Below are 20,203 nucleotides of genomic sequence, written 5' to 3'. Positions count from 1 at the left end.
GTTTGCTTGCTCTAAAAAAAAATTCCATTTTGGTGCAATGTCAGATTACATCTGATTTCGGCTGTAGATAGTGAGTTGGTGAGGATACATATAGAACACTTTCGGTTATTCTTTCATCTCCTTTTTTTCTTTGTTATGTAGCCCTACTAGATATTATCCCTGCTTTATTTATTCTAATTGTACACATGATTTCCTATTGTCATCTAAAGCAAATAAAATTTTATTCCAGACTTAAGGATTCAGGACTTAATCAGAAGTGAGTTTGGAAAATGATTAAAATTATATTTAAGGATGACTGACTTTGCCAACATTGCCAACTCTTACACTCTTCTGGGTTTTATCTGTTGTGCCATACTGATCTACCACTCTTTTCATCTTAAATATTTTTAATCCAGTCCCCTTCTATGCTTGTGTATTCCTTAAGAAGAACCTGAAAAACAATAGTCATATAGTGGAAATTGAAGGTCCTATTTCTGGTTTTAACATGAACTTAAATGATGGTGAACTTTAGGGGAACATAATTTCTGCAGAAACCCTGATGTGCCTCCTCTCTAAAATGTCTGACTTCTAGGTTTGGAATTTTTGCATATCACATTTTACTTTTGTGTGTAAATGTTATATAAACATGTTGGTACATAATTTATATATAGAAACAGGTTGTCCATAGTGTGTAAAACATGTAGGTATAAAGAATTTGAAACAAATTAAAAATGGGGAAATGTTGTAGCCCATACTTCTTTCTTTCCTGGTAAAGAAAATGAGGGTAAATATCCTCATTTCAAGTAATATAGTCTTCAAGACATTCATAGGTTCCCATGGTTATGCTTCCAGTTTTTTCTTCTCAGCATTTCATTCCATTTCTATTATAAATATTATTTGTCCAAATTCTGTCCACAAAAATACTTAGTAAAACACCAGCCCCTTTAAAAGATGCCAGCAATTAATTTCCCCGCTAATCCATTGAGCAACCTTTTGAATTCAGTTACCACTGTGTATTTCAGAGGGGTGATTGAATGTTTCCCCACTTATTATTATTCTCAGTGGGTCTCTTAACTTACAAAAGTCATAGAATGATAAAATTTTAAGATTTTGTCCCTTTGTGTTTACAATGATATCTTACAAAGAGCTTTCTAAAGAGAATAATGTAAACTACTTCTAGCTATTCTTCAGAAGACTCCTCTGTAGATCTTAAAGGAAATAAATTTATGAAATTGGTTTTGAAATCCTAGACTTAAAGAGGACTTCTAATCTTTTATTAAAACTCATACTGTTTCATAATGTTCACATTGTGTCTGCATGAGATTTTTAAGTAGGTAAGCTTAACATTGGGAAGGAAAAACAGTGAGGAGCTTGTAAATTTGCAAACACACTCTAATAAAATTGCATAGCACTATTAATTGGGTCAAGTCACTTTATTTAAAATTGCATACATCCTCTTCAAGGATTATTGATAAGAACCAGCCAAGTTGTTTGGATGAATGTGACCAGAATTATATGTTTGCCTTAGACAATCTCTTGCCGTAATTTTTAAACATTTTCATATGAATGAAAATGACTCATTTCTGAGTGTATATTCATGACCTTGGAAAAAAATGTATTTCCAATAATTTGGATTTTTCAATAGAAATTCTTAGGGGTAAAATTGAAGAGTTGGATAGAAAAATCATTGATACAAATGTCTATAAACATGAAAACCCTTTCACTAGAGATATACAAAATCACATTAATCTATCTTATCTCATGGATCTTAAAAAACAGTATGCTGATCTATGATTCAATTTGTTCACAAAAATATACCCATTTCTGTTTTCAAAGTAATAGATTTCCATTGTAAAGATAAAAGAATTTTTAAAAAGCTTAGGATAAAAAGAAAATAAAATGTTTACTCTGTTACCATATATACAATCTAATATTTCCTTTTTAATCATATTCAGATATATGTTTCAGTGTTGTTAATTATGCTCACAGTGTTGTGCTACCATCACCACCATCCACTACCAAAACATTTGCATCATTCCAATAGGAACCCTGTACATTTTAAGCCTTAGATTCCCATTCCCCATCCCCACTTTGCCCCATGTTAAACTATATTCTAGATTCTGACTCTAAGAGCTTGCTTATTCTAATTGTTTTAAATAAGTGAGATCATGCAAGATTTGTCCTTTTGTGTCTGGCTTATTTCACTCAACATACTTTCTTTAAGGTTCATTCATGTTGTCACATGTATTTGGACTTCATTCCCTTTTATGGTTGGATAATATTACATTGTGGGTGTGTGTGTGAGTAAATATATTTTATTTATCTATTCACTGGTTGAGGGACATTTGGGTTGTTTCCACCTTTTGGCAATTGTGAATGATACCACTGTGAACATGGTGTGCAAATATCTGTCTGAGCACCTGCTTTCAATTTTTCTGGGTATGTACCAAGCAGTGAGATTGGCAGGTCATATGGTAGTTCTATACATAGCTTTCTGAGGAAATGATACACTGTCTTCCACAGCATCTGCACCATTTTACATTGCCATCAGCAATGAATGAGTGTTCTTATTTGTCTACATCCTCTCCAATACTTATTATTTTCTGTTCTTTTCTTTTTTAATAGCAGCCACACTAATGGGTGTGAAATTACATCTCATTGTAGTTTTGATTTGCATTTCCCTGATGGCTAATGATGATGAGCAACTTTTTGTGGACATTCTGACCTTTAGTATATCTTCATTGGAGAGATATCTATTCATGTCTTCTGCCCATTTTTAAAATTTATTTATTTACTTATTTATTGTCTTTTTGGAGTGAAGTTAAAGGGTTTCTTTATATATTCTGGGTATTAATCCTTTATGGGATATGTGGTTTACAAATATTTTCTCCCATTGTGTAACTTGTCATTTTACTTTCATGTTAAAGTACTTTAAGGCACAAAAGACTTTAATTTTGATGAGGTCCCATTTATCTATTTTTTCTTTCATTGCCTGTGCTTTGGGTGTAAAGTCTAAGAAACCATTGCCTAACAAAAGGCCCTGAAGATGCTTCCCTACACGTTATTGTAGGAATTTGATATTTCTAGCTCTTATATTAAAATCTTTGATCCATTTTAAGTTGATTTTTGTAGAAGATGTGAGGTACGGGTCTTCTCTCTTTTTTTTGCAAACCCACTCAAACTGCAAATTGTGCAGTTTTCCCAGCACAATTTGATGAAGAGACTATTTTCCCTAATTGAGTAGTCTTTGCCACCTTGTCAAAAATCAGTTGGTCATAAATGTGATGGTTGATTTCTTAGCTTCCAATTCTGTTCCATTGGTCTATATGTCTGTCCTTGTTCCAGTACCACACTGTTTTGATTACTGTGGCTTTGTAATGAGTTTTAAGACCTGAAAGTATGAGTCCTTCAATTCATTCTTTTTCAATATGGCTTTACATATTTGAGGCCCTTTACATTTCCAAATAAATTTGATGAATGTCTTTTCCATTTCTGCAAAGAAGATTGTTCAAGTTTTGTTTGGGATCATTAAATCTATAAATTCCTTTGGGTGGGTTTGAAATTAATATTCAGACTTCCAATCTATGAATGCAGAAAGAGACCTTCCATTTATTTAGGTCTCCTTTGAATTCTTTTATCAATGTTTTGTAGCTTTCAGTGTATAAGTCCTTTACACCCTTGGTTAAATTTACTCCTAGGTATTTGGTTCTTTAAGATGCTATTGGGAAAGGAATTTTTTGGTTTCTAATTCTTATTATTTATTGCTCATGTATATAAATGCTACTGATCTGGGAGTATTGATCTTGTACTCTGCCACTCTGCTGAATTTACTTATTAGCTCTATGATCTTTGCTGAGGATTTTTCAGAACTTTCTGTATACAAGATCATATCATCTGCAAATAGGGAAAGTGTTACCTCTTCCTTTCTAATTTGGATGCTTCTTTTATTGTTGTTGTTGTTCTTGACTAATTGATCTGGCAAGCACTCCCAGTACAATGTTGAATACCAGTGGTGATATTGGGCATACTTATTTTGTTCCTGATCTTAGAGGGAAAGCTTTCCATCTTTCACCATTAAGTAGGATGTTAGCTGAGGGATTTTCATATATTCCCTTTATCATCTTGAGGGAGTATCCTTCTATTCCTAGAGTTCTAGGTGTTGTATCAAGAAGGGTGCTGGATTTTATTAAATGCCTATTACTCATCAATTGAGATGATCATGATGTTTTTCTTCCTTTATTCTGTCACTGCATTTTATGACATTATTTGATTTTATTTTGTTGAACCAACCTTGCATGCTAGGAATAAATTCTCTTGATCATGGTGTGTAATTCTGTTACTATGCTATTTGATTTCATTTTCTAGTAGTCTGTTGAATATTTGCATTTATATTCATATGAGATATTAGTCTGTAGTTTTCTTTTCTTGTGTTATCTTTATCTGGCATTGATATGAGGGTGATGTTGACTTTGTAGAATGAGTTAAGGAGTGTTCTCTCCTCTTCAAAGTTTTGGGAGAATTGTGCAGACTTAGACTGAAGTCTACTTGGAATGTTTGGTAGAATTTCTCTTTGAAGTCATCTGGTCTCAGGATTTTTGTTTGCTGGGAGCTTTTTTGATGACTGATTCAAACTCTTTACTAGTAGTAATTGATTCGTTGAGACCTTCTATTTCTTCTTGAGTCAATGTAGGTAGTTTGTGTGCTTTTAAGAATTTGTCTATTTCATCTAAGTTATCTAATTTATTGACATATGTTTCTTCATGGTATCTTCTTATATTCCTTTTTATTTCAGTGAAGTTGGTAGTAATACACCCCTTTCATTTCTAATTTTGTTGTTTGTATCCACTGTCTTTTTCTTTGTCAGTTAGCTAAAGGTATGCCAATTTTATTGATCTTTTCAAAGAAACAACTTTTGGTTTGTAGATTCTCTATATGGGTCTTATTTTTTTTTCTATTTCATTTGCCTCCATTCTAATTTGTTATTTCCTTTCTTCTGTTCACTTTGGGTTTAGTTTGCTCTTTTACTAGTTTGTCTCAATTTTGAGGATAGGTCTCTGATATGAAGTCTTTGTTCTTTTTGAGGATAGGTCTCTGATATGAAATCTTTCTTCTTTTTTATATAAGTATTAAAAGCCCTAAATTTCCCTATCAGCATTGCCTTCACAGCATCCCATAAGTTTTGATATATTGTATTCTTATTTTCCTTTGCCTCATGATATTTACTAATTTTGCTTGTGATTTTCTTTGCACCCTTTGGCTATTTAAGAGTATGTTGTTTGATTTCCAAATATTTGTGAATTTTCCACTTCTTCTGTTATCCTGTTATTCTGCTTTGGTTTCTAGCTTCATTCCTTTATGGTCAGAGAATATACATTGCATGATTTCAATATTTTTTGATTTGTTGAGACATGTTTTCTGACCCAGCATGTGGTCTATCCTGGAGAATGCTCCATGTGCACTCGAGAAGAATTTGTATTCTGTTTTCATTGGGTGCAGTTTTCTATATATGTCTGTTAGATCTAGTTTGTTAAGTATATATCACTCGCATCCTGTACTTCCTTACTGATCTTCTGACTAGATGTTCTATCCATTAATGAAAGTGGTGTTTTAAAGTCTCTTACTATTAAATGTAGAACCATTAATTTCTCCCTTTGGATCTGTCAGTATTTGCTTCATATATTTTGGTGCTCTGCTGTTAGATGCATATATATATTTTTTTAAGAATTTTTAATCAAGTAAAACTCTGTGAAAGAACACAAAATATCTGTGAACTTTTTGCCTAGAGCAGTATTAATCTCTCTGTTCCTCTGACAATAGATTATGGGGTTTATGAATGGGGGCACCATAGAATAGAACATGGCTAAGAGAAGATTTTTTAATAGAAGCTTTATTTTCAATGGGACCAAAGGCAGCAGTAACTCCAGAGATTACAGACAAAATGAGAACTGCAAACTGTGGAACACAGATGGATTGGGCTTTGTTATGGGCTTCTGCAGAATTGTAGATGCATTTATATTTATAATTGTTACATCTCTTATTAAATTGTCCCCTTATCAGATATAATGACTGTCTTTGTCCTTTGTCACTGTTTTTGAAACCTACTTTTTTTTTTAAATTAACCTATCAATCTCAGCCCTCCTTTGGTTACTACTGATTACTATTTGCATGGTATTTTTTTTTTTCTCATCCTTACACTTTCAGCAAGTTTGTGTCTTTGAATTTAAGATGAATCTCTTGAAGACAGCATATAGGAAGGTCTTGTTTTTTATCTATCCTGTGAATCTCTGTGTTTTGACTGGAAAGTTTAATTCATTTACATTTAAAGTCACTACTGATAATACGGGACTTTCTTCTGCCATTTTAGTATTTAGCATTTCTAAGTCTTATACCTTCTTTGTCTCTCACTTCCATTAATGCTGACTTTTACATTTATTTGATTGTGTTGTACAATATTGAGTAGCTTCTCATTTCTATCTGGTTATATTTTTCAGAGTTATATAACAAACAGTACAATAAAATGATTCTGGCATTTGTAATTATCTAAATGGTTACCTTTACCACAGGTCTTTATTTCTTTATGCTGCCTTGAACCACAGTCTAGTGTCCTTTCATTTAAGTCAGAAGAACTCCCTTTAGCATTGCTTGTAGGACAGTTCTTATGCTGATGTACTTCCTCAGCTTTGTTCATCTGAGAATAGCTTAATCTCTCCCTCATTTTTGAAAGAGATTCTCATGGAATATAAAATTCTTGGCTGGCATTTGTTTTCTTTCAGCACTTTAGATATTTCAGTCCACTGCACTCTTGCCTCCATGGTTTCTGATGAGAAATTGCCACTTGGCCCAATTGGGACTCCCTTGTATGTAACATGCTGCTTTTCTCTTGCAGCTTTCACTTCTCTCTCCTTGTCTTTTGCATTTGATATTGTGATCAGTATATGATGGGGTGTATTTTTCTTCGTGTTTATCCTGTTTGTTGTTCTCTGAGCTTTTTGGAAGTGCATATTCCTGTCTTTTGCTAAGTTTGGGAAGTTCTCTGTCATTATTTCTTTGTCTATTCCTTCTGCCCCTTTCTGTCTTTCTTCTCTTTATGCAGCTCCTATAGTGCATGCATTGCTATGTTTGATGGTGTCCCACAGGTCTCTTTGGCAGTCTTCACTCTTTTTTAAATCCTTTTTCTTTCTGATCTTCAGTCTGAATCATTTCAATTTTCTTATCACGTACAGTGATTCTTTTGCTGCTCCAATCTACTGTCTAACTCTTTCATTCCTTTTTTTTTAAATAGGAAAAATACATTTATTTAATGACCTAATACACAAATACAAATACAGTCACATTCATTCATATATATATATATATATATATATATATATATATACATATGACAACATTTACCCATTTACCCTTGTCATGTGCGATACACAGTGAAATATTCTGCGCTCTTTCATTTAAAAAATACTGATCATAACTTAGTAACATGTGTTACAAACTACTAATATGTTACAATCCATATGGTCTCTGGAGCACTAATGTGTTATCAATGCTAACTTATAATTTAATGGAATTTGATAGTCTTCTTTCTTATAATTAGCCTACAATAGTATTATATGCACCCAGAGAAAACAAATTTTAACACAGCCTTGTTACCATGTATCCAGCCTGGGCATAGTGCAAGCTTTCAGCGTGCTTAAATCCCCTACCTCCCTTCCCAGGGCCAATAACTGAGGGAAATTACTTACAATTATGTAACAGGACCAGATTTCTGCATCACATATTTTATGTAAAAGTCTCTTTTATTTACTCTAATTCATTTGATTCTCACAACAGCCCTGAGAGGTAGGCAGGGAAAATATTGTCAGATTTATTTTATAGATGAAGTAAAGTTTAGAGTGACTTTCTCAGTTATCACATTCATAGCAAGAAGCAGAGACAAAATAAAAATCATAAGGCTCTTTTCTCTAAGGAACACAGCCTCTGAGACTATAGTCTGAACTCAAGTATATTTACTTCATACTTGTTTACTTTTTTGTTGACTCAATAAGTCTATCGTAGGACACAAGAAAGATCTGATTCTAAACTTACCATGCCATGTTTATACTTCTCTACTAATGAAAACTTATGGCCAGAGAACATGTATTATTTGGAAAGCACGATTCCTTTACTTCTAGTCTAAAGGAACATAAGCAACTTGAAAGACCCTATGACCAAGGAAATTGAAAAGAAGTCAGATGAAAGGATATAAAATGGAATTTATTAATAAATCATAGTCCCTAAAAGCTTTTACTTTTGTGAGAAGGTTCAATGGAGAATTTTAATGCAGATGAAACTTGAAGCTTTTGAAGAGGATCTAAGTCTTGATGAGGTTATTCAAACTCAAATCTTGAATGCATCATGGTGGTGAGCCATGGTCTTCAAAAATGTGGTACGTGATGCTGGCAATGTGGGACACGACTCCCAGGGATGAGCCTGGACCCAGCTTCAAAGCCTTCTCTCCCAAAGTGCTATGATTTGAATGCCACAAATCAAATTGACTCCTGTTTTTGTCCATGAATGGTCCATGGGTCTCTTTAAATGATGTCCATATCTGATTCCATAGATATCAGTGTTCTGCAAAACTGCCCTGGATCCAAAGCTCAGAGCAGACCTCAGAAGCTCCACTCTGCCCATCGTGACACCCCTTACAATCAGGCACTTCCTACAGAGTGTAACTCTTTTAGAGTTCCTTTTTAAAGTTTCTATTTCTTTACTATGATTTTCATATTGTTCATTCTTTGTTTTCCTGATGTCCTTTAGTTCTTTTTCTGTATTTTCCTTCAACTCCTTGAGCACTTCTAAGATCATGTTTTTAAAAGGCTTTGTTTGGTATGTCCACATTCCCTTCTTCATTGGCGTTTTCTGTATTTTTATCCTCTTCATTTGAATGGCCATCATTTTCTGTTTCTTTGTATGTCTTTCTCTTCTGTTGCACACTATTCTTTCAAATGTATTCAAATCTTAACTCTCAGATTTATTTGGTATGTCTGTTGATTTTGCAACCATCTGCTGATGAGACAGATTTTCTTGGGCTTCAGCTCTCTTATCAGGAAGATTTGCCCAAGGTAAATGCAGTTTCTCTGTCTTTCTGGCCCTGTGTCTTGTTTTCGGTTTTTCTTGTTAGTTGTTTTGGAGTTCCCCTGTTTACAGAAGTTTAGTGTCCCCTCTGTTTCCAAAAGACAGACCTGCCCTCCTGAGTGTTTGCAGCTGGCAATCCTTTGGACCAGTGTCTCCACTCACTATAGTTTCTGAAACTCCTCTCATTGTCTCAAGCTGCTTTTGTCTAAAGGACAAGGACTTTCCCAAGTCAGTATTTCCAAGCTGAAACAAGGCCAAGGACCCACGGAGAGAGTGCAGAGCAGCTCCAGAGTGCCCTGGGGAGGGGATCTGGAAGAGGACAGGAGCTATTTTGTGTCTCCAAAGTTGAGCTTTCCTGGTCTGCCCAACAAATGCAACTAACTGTCCCCCACAGCCCTCAAGAACCTCGGCATCTCTAAGTCTACAATGCCCTTCCCCCAACTCCATCTGGCACAAGTTGAAATAAAGGCTGCCTTCAGAGCTGATCCTCAGCAAGCCCAAGCAATCCATTTTCTCTACTTAAAAGCCTTGAACAGTGCTCAGCCATGCCCACCCTTGGTCTTGGGGAAGAGAATTTTTGTGTCCCTTTCTGTTACCAGCAAACTAGCCAGGGGCTGGACTCCAGGGCTGCCTGCTGCCAGCTGCTGCTGGAGGGGAATGTGTGCTGGTATCTGTCTTGCAGAGAGAGCAATTTACTGTTCTTTACCATAATTTTTCAGGCTTTTCCTTCTGCTCTTCCTGGATGCTGTAAGGTGTTCTTCTGGACTCCAGAATTTGAAAACAGTTGTTTCAGACAGTTCCTGCCTGTTTAGTAGAAGTTTTGGTGATGACTGGGTGGTGGAGTACCCTGCTCTGCCATCTTTTCAAAATCCTCTCTCACCTCTATTTTAAAATGAATAATTTACTCCCTATGATATGGACAGAGGAGAATGAGCATAGCGTATTTGAAATCTATATGTCTAGTATCATTTTTACTAAAAAAGCACCTACTCACACTGTAACTTTCAACATGCAATTATTGACTAATCTAATTTCACAAAAATATCTTATTTCTGATAGCTCACTTTTGAAATATTTAGGAATATTTAAATATGGAATGAGATTATAGCATATCTGATTATGTCATTAGTATACATTTTTAAGGATTTGTTTTGAACTAAATCACAAAGGCTGTTGTGAATTCTAACTCAATATTGTTTTCACATTCTTATCCTGAATAATTTTTCTGAATTGGATAGTGTTGCAGAACCTCCATCTAATTTATCAGTAAAAAAGATGCAAGACAAAATGTAATTCTATGCACAATATGTTAATAAGCATCTAGTTTTAGAAAGATAAGTTAAATAAAATGTACCATTTATCCGTATCTCTTCCATTTGAAAAGAAGAAAGAAGGTAGCTTCAGTGCAAAATTAATCTTTTAAAGGAACACTTATATCTAAAGGTTTACAAAAGATGATTTAAAAAATAAATGAGTCTCTTTTCCTGGTTTTATTTAATTCATAAAAACATAGCAAAACACATATACATTTTTTTCCCAGTATCTTTCTATCACATAAATGTGAGAAATTGAATATAAGGTCATTTACAGTAATAATTACCCAGTAAATTATATAAATTACATCAAAATGATTTTTTAAACATTAACCTAAATGGTTAAATGTAATAATATTCATTTTACTCATTCCTATGTGGAGCAAATTTAGGTGTGAACTACAATAAAGTTTGAAACTAGAAATGCATGTAATTAATTCTAGCAACCTTACAATTTTTTTGGAAAATAAATATACTACCCTTCAGAGTAAATTTTTCTCAGTCAGTAACAATCTTAACAACAACTGTTAAGCCTGTCTTTGCTTAAGGCTTTTCTGGGCTGGACAATATAAGACAGAAAAACTAAGCTAAAAGGACATGGTGATAAAAGCATTGTGAGATATACATGCAGTAGAAAATAAGTTCAGTTGCTTATAATGTTTTACACCATACTGAACCCAATGCAAATCCCCAACTTAGAAAATTAACACAATTTGTGCTGCTGGGCCAACATTTTTAACGTAGTTACAAGATAGAGATATTCTTAGGGAAGGGCTACTTATGCATACTTAGGAAGGTAATCAATAATCTGTCTTGCTCCTCAGCTCATGTCTCCCCAAAATACAAATCTTTAAACTGTGCATTATTAGAACTCAGTTGCCGCTACTAAAAAGAGAGATGAACATTTTAAGGAGAAAATAAAATATAAAATACTTACACCTCTTCTAATGTTCCATGTCATTGAAATTCTTTGACTTTTTCATCCTTAAAAGTTTAATTTTGTTTAGCTTTTATCTTTTGGATCTGTAATATAATAAATATTTTAATTTACTCAATTACAATGTAGGGAGTTTGAAGCACCATGTAAATTAATCCAACTAGTCATCATTGAAAGAGTCTTATAAACTAGCAATTTTATTTCCACAGACTTCATTTCTGTGTTTTCTGATCATATTAATATTAGTGAATATAGATTTCGCAATGTCAGAGATTTTTCTCTTCTTTCTACAGGCATTTGAAATTTAAACCCCCCCCCAAATTTATTTTTTAAATCATGTATTCTAATCTAATTCAATATTTTTCTAAACCAGTCCACCATTTTCCTTTTAAGCAGAATAGAAATAATTTTCTTTTATGAAAATAATTGGCAAAATCTTAATTTAATCTTCTCAGTTTCTAAATGAGAAAACTAGAAATGTAAAGTTATCTGATCAGTGTCACTGAATTGGCAAATGACAGACAGAATGGAAAAAAATTCATTTCTCCTGGCAAGATATGCAACAATCGTGCTATTCTTAGAGTAACTCCTTTAAATTCTCAAATGTCCACAAAGAACCTTTTGTAAAAACAATTTTGAAAAATTAGAAACAAGTTTATATCAAAAATATGTAGACTGTTGCATTTTTTTTCATGAAATGTAGCTCATAGAGAATTTTCTGTATGAAAATAACAGATAACATTTATTGATCACTTGCCCTTTTCAAATATCATCTCATTCAATCCTTTCAATAACCCGGTGAGATAGTGTTATTACATCCACATTACCAATGAGAAAAATGAGTCTTAGAAGGAGTATTTACTCCACTAATGTAAGTGTTAAGCTGGACATTCCATTTCCATCTGTTTGACCCCAAATCCTGTATTCTTAACCTCTAAAGATAAACCAGTCTTTAGTGTCATCAACTACATTTTCATTTTATCACTGAAAGAAACAAATACAAACTTATATTAAAAGAAACGGTGAACTTTTCTGTAATGTAGCCTTTGTACCTTTGATATCCTACAAATAAAATAATTCTGCAAGACAGTGTACCAATATACCCCCAAAATAAGGCAAAGAAAGCTCCAAATTGTCATGACAACCTACATGTTCAGCAAAATGAGCCAGGCTGTTTATGAACATTTTACTAAATGAAATGGCAAATAGAGTGTGATAAATCTAATATGTCTAATTTTACAAAACCATTTGTGTTGCTTGGGTTATAGGCAGTGATTTTGATTAAAAATTGATGAAATGCACTAACTTCAATGCAGTTAAAAACCATCAAATAAGGGGAATATTTGTTGATATTAAATTGTTTAATGCTTTACTGTAAGGACACTTTTTTTTTAATATTTCAAAACAAGATAAAGGGAACACATTAAAATTAGTGTGGTCACAGGTAGCTTAGCCTGAAATTATGCATTTCTAATTGGTTATGAAAAATATCCTGAGAATACCATCATAAACATCCTTGTTTTATTTGCTTTGATTTATGACAAAATGCACAAACCCTTATTGATCAATTATGTACGTTCTATATTACATATGATAAAATGAACGCTATTTTTCAGTTGTGCCATTACTCACTATTCCCTTGACCATTGACTGCGATAGACTCAGATTGTGCCAGCTTTGGATTAAAAAAGTATTTAAAAGAAAGAAAGGGAGAAAGAAAACAGTGGGGTGTGTTGGGGGAGGGGGATTCCAAACAAAAGAATACCCAACATAGTGTTTCTTAATTCATATATGGGAAAATATGTTTCTCAGTCAATTTTTTTTTAACAAGTAGGTAGTTTTCATCACATTCAATCCTCCAGTCCAGGTTGACAATGCCCAAACAGGTCTAATTCCTGTTCAAGGAGCTAGTTCCACTGATCACACCCATGGATATTGTGGCAATGTCGAATTGGTATATATGTTCTAAATGGTTATTTTTCATTTCTCTGCTCATTTCAGCTGGTGATAATATTATGATGACTAAGTAATCCACAGATCACATTTTGAATAGTGCTGCTCTGAAATTCACCTTCTCAATAACAATGGATGACAAGGCATGATATTTAACTTCATGATTGAGGAATGTATATTTCTTGATTTTCGGGGGTGACTATTCTAAATGACATTTAAACAAGTGTTTCCTGAGCAAATATTGTTTCTTCACCATCATGCTAGAATGCAGAAATATAAGAATAGCAAAGGCTAATCTTTTAATTGAAGATGGTAATTTATGATAAAATGATAAATTGCATGGCACAAAATATAAATGCTATGAAATTTCAGATGGAGGAAAATCAGTAAAACCCATAGCAGTTAGGAATGCTACATGGAGGGACTGGCAATGTGGTTGCCAAATACAGAATGAAAATAATTTAATTCATAGAATGATGTACTGTTCATAGCTGGGAAAAATAATGTTTTTTACTGAAATATCAAAGAAAAAAGTAACTGCTAGAAGACAGGGCATTTGTTGGAGAGCAATGCAGATTACAGTTGTACATTTTGAATAATATTAATTATTATCATTATTATTATTAATATAAGAGAGGCACTAGGGAAGAATATTTGAAGGAAAGTCCAAAGTGAATAGAAAGGGTGGTGTTGATAATTCTTCCTCTTCCTTATGAGGCAATCTTATGCATTATTTCTGGCCTTACATTACTTGGAGCAATTGGCAGTAAAGAGCACAAAAATCCCAATTCAATCACCAAACGCTGCCAAGGGAGAAAACTCTCCTTCTGGTCTCAGGAACCTGATTGGCAGAGAAGCAGAGAAGGAGAAACAATGTCAAACTACCAAAACCAGTTTATTTTCAATACCTAGTGAGCAGCTAATTTAGAGAACTAGGCCTGCAATATCTCTACATGTTCTCAAACTTAAAGGATTTACCTAGTTAGGGAAACACCAAGCCCTCTTTTCACTTCTTTGACTCAAGGAATGTTCTCATTCAGTACCTCTCCTAAGGGAGTCCATAAACCAGCCCTTGGGGGGATCCATGTTGCTACTTAAACTTGTGCCCAAAATGGGTGCATACTCCCCAGTCACCTTGTTTGCTTTATAGCAATTCTGCTTTGTTGATAATACCAAAGCTAGTTGGTTTTCATCCACATCTGTCTAAATTACATAATGGTTTTTAATCCAGATTTGTAGAGAATCAGATATTTTCTTTATATAGCCTGCCTTTTCAGTATTTTTGTTCACCAGCTTCTTAGGCCTGCCTGTCATTCTTTAGATAACTGTACATTTTTTTCTAAAAGATGGAGTATTTTATGCATCAAATATACTTATGTTTTATATATAGTTTGTTTTTTTCTCAGTCTCTGTGGAGACTCAAAAATTGCCAAAGCTGACTGTATTTCAAGTTGTCATGGTGGGGTTTTGGAAAAAATTTTCAATTAGCAATAATTACACCTCTGATAACCCTCATTGGCTATGATACTGCCACTGTGCAAAGCTTTTACATACAGTTTTATAAATGATTTTCATTGTCAGTTATTCTTTGTTAATGTAATACCAAGTAGTCTTTCTGTTACTTTATAATGTTGTTACATTTTTTAACTCTCCTAATATAAATCAATCCTTATTATAATGCCAATATAACTCTATCTCTGTTATTTATTATAGATCATCTATCTACCTATTGATTGATCAATCTATCTGTATTATCTATCTATATCTGTCTATCTATCTACTTACCTACCTATCTATCTTTGAGTATGTCTGTGTGTATCTATTTTACCTTTTCTTTGATATCTCTGGTTATTTTTGGATTGCACTTGATCTTTCCTTCATTATAACAGATTTATTTTAATGTATCTTTATTTCAAATTATCCATTCAGAAAGTTTTCTGAAAAGACATTGAAGGAGGAAGGACTTGTGAATGGCAAAGCCGAGATTAATTTATGGGTTTCATCTTACCATGATAATAATATGTCAATCAGAATGAATGCAATGTTATGGCAACAGAGCAGGAAACTAGAGTCTGAGTCATGGCTTTAAGGAAACCATGATTAAGGAGGAGAAAGAATAGAAAACCCCATCAGCAGACAGAATTTAACTAATAGAATCAAAAGGAAAATTAGAGTAGTAAAGTGTCCCAGAACAGGAGTCAGCAGACTTTTTCTGTAAAGGACCAGAAGGTAAAGATCTTAGGCCTTGTAGACCATGTGATCCCTGTCTCTAATTAGATCATGAAAGTATTCATAGACAATATTAAATAGACAATGTTTAACAAATATTTAAATACAATGTTTAAATATAATGTTAAATATAATATTTTCACATCATGGAATAGTATACTTTTGATTTTTTCAATGATTAAAAAATGCAAAAACATTCTCTAGCTGCAAGACCATACTGAAAAAGGCAGTGGGTCAAAGGCCATTGTTTGCTGATCCTTGCCTTAGAAGAGTGAAAGGAGAACATTTCCAGAAGAACCAAGTGTCTGAAACAGTCAAATACAGCAGAAATTACAAGCAACTTGAGATCAGGCCTCTATCATATGTATGGTTTTATTTCCAAACACAGCTTTGTACAATTCCCTTTGCATACTCAGTTCTTAATTTATGCTTCCTGTCATGAGCTGAAGACTAATCATTGGAAATTCTGAGGAAACTGGTGGATTTTAAGATATCTATTTTGTGATAGCTAAGATCATGAAAGCCATTTCAAAACAAGAGCAATTTAGAGTGAAAGGCCAGTAAATGGAAGTAAAATTCTAGACAGCTTGTTCAAAAGTCTGGAGAGAATTTGATGGATGACTGGAAGAGAAAACAGATGAATTAAAGTTGTTTATATCATTTGTTTTTAAATTTAGGGGGAAATGTGCATATTTGAATGCTTGGAGAGATAATCAAAGTTATAAAGGAAATGTGTAGCAGGTCTTTCTATGAAGAGGAAGAGGAAGGAGAAATAGGATTTTGCACTGGGAGGGAAAAGTATTTTCAACAGGTATCAGTAAAATAAATAAAAATGGTAATGTCATAGTAGAAGACATAGTAGAAGATATATGAACTCCCCTGTTCAACCTACTTGTGTTTAGGAAATTAGATACCATTTTAATTGCTAATTAAAACTTCCACAAGCAGTATTCATATATCTTGTACTTCTTTAAAATTCTGGAAGAGGACAATACATACACAGGAAATGTATGATTAACTGTGGAAATGATCTGAAGGGAATTAGATAAGTTGTAATTGTGAGCTTGAATTGTTTTTTTCTTTTTGACACTCATCCTCATTAGTTTTAATACCTTACTACTCTCTCTCACTCTAAGTACTAGTATATATTTCTATAAAAAGTGAGTTAATGATACCCTTTGACATAATTCCTGACAATTTTCCTCATCAGTATGTATTATCTTAATCTTATTTTGTACCTCTGACTTTTTTTCACCTCTCTTTTATCCCATTAAATGCCTAATGCATGTGAAAAAAAAATCCTGTACAACTCCCAGCCATGGAAATAAATATTAATCCAAGTAATCTGAAAAAAAAAAAAATGAGTGCTATTGTAAAATGGGACTTAATAGACTATAATCAACAATAATGGCATAAAGTGAAGCAAAGAAAATTCAGGGCGACTGTCAGGAAACTTTTAATGGCTTTGTAAAAATGATTTTAAATCTGGTCAGGGATATCTTATGGGGATAGCATGCAAATAGAAAGTAATTCCCAACACAGCAGTTTATTTTACTGTTGAATAGTTTTGTAGCACACAAAGGGGTGGGAAATTGCTCCTGGTTCAGCGGTCGTTTGGTTGACAGTTGTGTCAGGTCTCTCACTCTCTCCATTATTTTGGCAGGTTTTGTTGGTAGCTTTTACACAGCAGCGAAGAATTTGTAAACAATTTTCCTATATTCAGAGCCTTTCATCAACCTCAGGTCTCATATTTTCCCCACCTCTTCCAGCCCCTCACGCACATATTTCATATGCTATTTGTTTCTAGCAAAATAGAGTCTTGTCAGGACATTCAGTATACTTCTGAAGAAAAAGGTTTGACATAGAAAATAATGTTTCAGTAGGAATTGATGACTGCAATTACAGCACTATATTCTGGGCATGTGCTTAGGATACACATCTGTCTTTGGTTTTGTGCTCCTTTCCTGAAGGTGCCATGATAACACCACGGTTGACCCCACTGGCAGTCATTGCATAATGTTTATGCTACATTGCATGTAATGGAATTGATTTCATAACTTCCAAATTACCTGAAGCATCCCCATTAGTGTACTTGGGCTTAAAACAACAGATACTTGTCTCCCTGTTCTGGAGGCTAGATGTCTAAAATCAAGGTGTCAGGAGGGCCATGTTCTACCTGAAACCTGTAGGGGAGAAACATTTTTTGCCTGTTACAGCTTTGGGTGTTTTCTGCAATCCTTGGTGTTCCTCGACTTGCAGCTACAGCTCTTCAGTCTCTGCCTCGTTTATCATAGAGGCAGCTCTTCCCTGGACCTATGTGTCTTTGTCTCTTCTTCCCTTCTTATAATCCAATCATATTGGTTTAAGAAGCCACCCTACTCCACTATGACCTTATCTTAACTAATTTGATTTGCAATGACCCTGTTTCCTAATAAGGGCCATTGTTACATATGTATGAGTGTATGTTGCATGGGGATGTACTGGGGATTAGGGCTTCAAAATATCTTTTTTGTGTGACACAATTCAACCCACAGCAATATCCATACAATAAGTGCCTACTTCCCTTGTCTATGTCTTAGAAGTCCAGAAGGACCTTGCAATGTTCAGAGGCAAACACTAGCAGTCTATATGCTCCTGGTGGTTTGGCTGAACCTGGCAACTGTTGGACTTATATTAAAAGTAATGGACTGGGTTGCAGAGGGTAGGCCCTGGAGGGGTTCTTGTGCTGTCTAACCCTAACTGAGGTGGCATAGGCACCCACTTTTGCTCCCTGTGTGCTATTTTTCTCACTGACTTTCAGTGGGTGGGAAAAGCCTTCGCTTCCATGATCTTCTGGAGCAAACAAAAAATGTCAGTCCCTGGCCCGCTTGCCCTTACTGGGAATCTGGGGAGGCTTACTCGCCCAGCCCCTGCTCTCCACCTAGAGACAGCGGTCGGTCGGCCTGGGGCTTCTACGGAGGTGCCCAGTGCAGTGTAAAGAATTAGTGTCTGTCAACCCCAGATCCTGCTGGGGCCAAGGGTGAGGCTAGGGCTGCCAGGCTGCGGGAGGAGGTACCAAACCAGTCCCCTTGCACAGTGTGCTTCCCTGAGCCGTGGGACTTGCACCCAGGACTGGGCTCAGGTTTGTGAAAACAACAATAAGAGAAATGTAATGGACACTGCAGATCCTCCCAGATTTAGATGGTAAGTTTGAACAGCGTAAATGTCAGACAACATAGTCCACGCCTCATTCCAAAGTCCTCTGGTTTTACATTGTTTTCCAAATTTTGCCAAACAGAAAATACAACATTTTTGTTGTCAGAGAAGGGTGATATTATTGAGGAATTTCATTTAATGACTAAATATCAAATGTTATTGTCAGGTATTCCCTTCTTATGAGAAGATATGCTCAGCGGTGTTGATAGAGGCTGTATTGTTTGTTTTTTAATGCATTTTTTAAGCAAATGGTGAATGAGATCCCTGCTAAAGAGTACATAGAACTAGAGAGAAAAGAGTATTCTAATTTAGTTTGAGGTAGTAAATGAAGTATGCAAATCTATGAAATTGGACTTCGGTCTTAATAATAAAACAAGTGAAACACTGGAGTGTTTATCATTGTATTTTATTTAAAATGTTGCTTACATATTGCACCATTCCCACTTTGAACACAGTTCCTTGAAATAAACCAGGAGGAAGTGAAACACTGCTTAGGTTTTTATTGTTATTGCTCCTGTTGTTTTGTTGTTTAACTCTGTGTCTTCTCAATTTTTACTTTCTGCTGTCATTTTTCCCACAGGTCTTATTTCCAGATAGCAATATCATTCTCTCTCATACTTTATTCCAGACCTGGTATTGATAAAAACTTATCTCTACCTTTAAACTACTTAGCTAGTGGCTTCACCTCATCTGGCCTTCATTTTTTGTTAGTGGCTACACATGAAACAAAGGATAGAACATGACAACATTGATCTATATTTTTTCCTTCATCAGTTGATTGTGGGTCCTTCATGGAGAAGAGCAAAGACATCCTCAAGGATTGTGAAAGAAAAGCACTTTAAGTCTTATCTTAGATGAAATTTTAAAAATTAAGAAAGATAATTTAAGAAACACTTTTCGTAGATCAGCAAATCTCCTTATTAATCTTTCTTTCTGTGAGTAAACTGAGCGAAGTACCGAACCAATAGTCTAGTGAATAGAAGAAAAATCTGAAACCCAAAATATTGAGTTAAATGGTGTTTCTAACTTGCTTCTACTTGTGGTATGTCTCCCTGCATGAATCTGAGAGGCTTTCTTGTTCCTTCAACATTCCTTTATTGACTAAAATACAGGAAAGGAGGAAACAATGGGTATTTTCCCCCATTTATGGTTATCTGGCACAATCCATAGAATCTTCCACCTGAAGGCAGTTTTCAGTTAACAGAACAAGAAAACAAGCCTTTGGTAGATTAAAGGATTTTGTAAAGTTGGGTGTTGATACTCACCAAGTTGATAGATTAAATACCAAAGTGAAAAAAATAAATTATAAATAACACCTTGTTATACATTAATTTCTCTAAACATCTGATTAACAGTAAATTAAAAGATTTCTTCGGTCATTTCAAAGGGATTTGGTCATTTTTTGAAAAATATTTTGATGCTCTGGCACCACAATGTGTGTTTCATGGAGGTAGCCATCTGTGTTATAGGATGCTCAAAATATACTTCA

General features: G+C 34.5%; 1 protein-coding gene and 1 non-coding gene across 3 annotated transcripts in view; one reads left to right on the top strand and one right to left on the bottom strand.

Moving 5' to 3' along the window:
* FSTL5 (follistatin like 5) overlaps nucleotides 1–20,203 on the top strand; it is an 838,269-nt gene that overhangs the window by 707,800 nt on the left and 110,266 nt on the right. The gene's annotated exons all lie outside the window — the stretch shown is intronic.
* Nucleotides 14,697–14,835, bottom strand: LOC119530736. The gene has a single exon (XR_005216119.1). It is a non-coding gene; the product is annotated as a U4 spliceosomal RNA (small nuclear RNA).

Source organism: Choloepus didactylus, chromosome 3 (assembly GCF_015220235.1).
Source record: "Choloepus didactylus isolate mChoDid1 chromosome 3, mChoDid1.pri, whole genome shotgun sequence".
Lineage (NCBI taxonomy): Eukaryota > Metazoa > Chordata > Mammalia > Pilosa > Megalonychidae > Choloepus > Choloepus didactylus.
The sequence above is the reverse complement of the archived record's forward strand: the minus strand, read 5'-3'. Positions and strand labels throughout refer to the sequence as shown.